The sequence below is a fragment of the Pan troglodytes genome, chromosome 19 (genome assembly GCF_028858775.2).
Source record: "Pan troglodytes isolate AG18354 chromosome 19, NHGRI_mPanTro3-v2.0_pri, whole genome shotgun sequence".
In the NCBI taxonomy this organism is placed as follows: Eukaryota; Metazoa; Chordata; class Mammalia; order Primates; family Hominidae; genus Pan; species Pan troglodytes.
Window position 1 is genome coordinate 86,933,776 of NC_072417.2, and position 2,505 is coordinate 86,936,280.

Here is a 2,505-nt window from a genome sequence, read left to right on the forward strand (position 1 = left end):
GGAAGCTGAGGCACACAGATGTTTCCATTGCTTCCCCAAATCTCACAGCTAGTCAGTGGCAGAGCCGGGGCCCTAATTCAGCCAGTCTCGTTGCAGAGGAAGTGTGTTTAACCACTCACTCCAAAGCATGATCTCCAGAGCGAGGAAAGGGCTTCTCTGCTGATGCAAAGAGGCAGATTTCTAGCAGAATCAGCCCTGATCCTGATGCTCACAGGCTGGCATGTTGGGTCCAAGGCAGCAAAGCTACTTTTCTGTATGAGTTCCCCATTGTAATGGGTTGAACAGTGACCTCCATAAAGGTGTGTCCAAGTCCCAAATCCCTGGAATCTGTAAAGGGAACCTTACTGACCTTCTGTGGGGAAAGGGTTTTGCACAGGTAATTAAAGATCTTGAGATGAGGGACGGGGGCGATGGCTCAGGCCTGTAATCCCAGCACTTTGGGAGGCCGAGGCGGGTGGATTATTTGAGTCGACGAGTTCGAGACCAGCCTGGGCAACATGGTGAAACCCCCATCACTACAAAGAATACAACAATTAGCCGTGGTGGTGTGTGCCTGTGGTCCCAGCTACTCAGGAGGCTGAGGGGAGAGGATCACTTGAACCAGGGAGGCAGAGGCTGCAGCGAGCCGAGATCACACCACTGCACTCCAGCCTGGGTGACAGAGTGAGACCCTGTCTCAAAAAACAAACAAAAAAAATCTTGAGACGAGATCATCGTTGACTTAGGGTAGGCCCTAAACCCACGGAAGGGTGTTCTTATACCAGACAGAAAAGGAACAGACACAGAGACACAGAAGAGAAAGCCACAGGAGGAAAGAGGACTCTGTGCCTCAGTTTCCCAAGCTGCAAAACGAATAATAGTTCCTTCCTATAACCTTCAGGAAGCCCTTTGCACAGTGCTCAGCCCTCAGGATTGATCCCATGGATGCTGTGTTCCTGCTAACCAGGCCCTGACTCCCAGCTCACTCCTCCTGTGAAGAGAAGCCACAAGAACACAGAGGCAGGGACTGGAGGGATGCGAGTCTGGGAGCCACGCCACGCCAAGGACCGTGCAGCCCCCAAGCTGGGAGAGAGCCCTGGAAAGGATCCTCCCGCAAAGCCTCCCTTAGAAAGCAACTCTGCTGACAACTCGAATTTCGACTCTGGCCTCCTGAATTGTGGAGAAACACATTTCTGTTGTTTTAAGCCACCAGTTTGTGGTAGTTTTTAAAAGCAGTCCCAGGAAACTCACACATCCCCTTTCCTACTTCCTCCGCGCCAGCTTCCAAACCTCTCCCCCATGAGAGGATCAGAGAATTCCTCCCAGCCCTCCAGCAGCGAGCTGCTCCCCTACTCCATTCATCTCCCGGTTCCTCGCATTCATCCCCCACCGAACCCACCGACAAAATGCTGAATCGGTGGGTGAGATCCCCATAGCAACGGCTCCGATGCCAGAACCCAGGATTACGACACCGGATCAGCCAGACGCGCTGGAGGGGCCCAGGAGGGGCTGCTGCGAAAACGCTCGGCAGAGGGGCTGCAGCGCGCGGCAAATCCCCCGGGGCTTACGGGAGCCGCTCTTTAGGAGACAGCGCTGGACGAACCGGGAGGGGTGGGGATGGATAACCTTCAGGCGCCAACGCAAAACGGCCGCAAGACGTGGCCAGGCCAGGAGGCTCCTGGGTCCCGGGCCCGCGATGTGGCCCTTGCGCGGGGACAAAGACGAGGCCATCGCCCTCATGTGTTCCCAAAGACGCCCAACCTCATCAGGAGGCCGCCCCGTCCGCCACCTGGGAGGGTCCCACACGCCCGGGCCCTTGAGGACGTCCCCTCGGGGATGTGCCTGACCGGGCGCTCCCCGCCCGCCAACCTCCAACCTCCAACCTCCACCCTCCACCCTCCACCCTCCTTGCTCTGTCCGCGTGGACGCAGCCCCCGGTTCAGACACTAGCGGGTGCGCGGGGCTGCCCAGGGCGGCGGGAGAGGACGGGGCCCTCCCTCCCCTCTGGTCCCCCAAAGCCCCCCGGACGCCGCGGCCACGCCCCCTGCCGGCTCCCTCCGGCCGGCTCCCGCGTCCCACCGGGGCTCCTCTCCCGCTGCAAGGTCAGCGCTTCCCCGCCCCACGCCCTCCACAACTCCCCGCCGTTCCGTTCCTGCTGCCGCCGCCCTCTCCACCCAGGCTCCTGTCACCCACCACGGGCGTTCACACGCTCCAGTCCATCGGCCTCCCCCGGCCCGACCGCCCTGGCTCAGGCAAATCCCAGCCTGCACTTCCGGAAGGAAGTCCCCTCCACGCACACACCCTACACGCACGCACACATTTACACACACGCCCTCACACACGCAAATGCAGACAACCCCCCACACTCACGCTTACACACATTTACACATACACCCTCACACATTCAAACACCCTCACACACATTCATACACCCTCACACACATTCACACACCCTCACACGCACACAAACGCAGACCCCCACTCACACGTACTCACGCTCAGTCACACACCCTCACACGCGCTCAC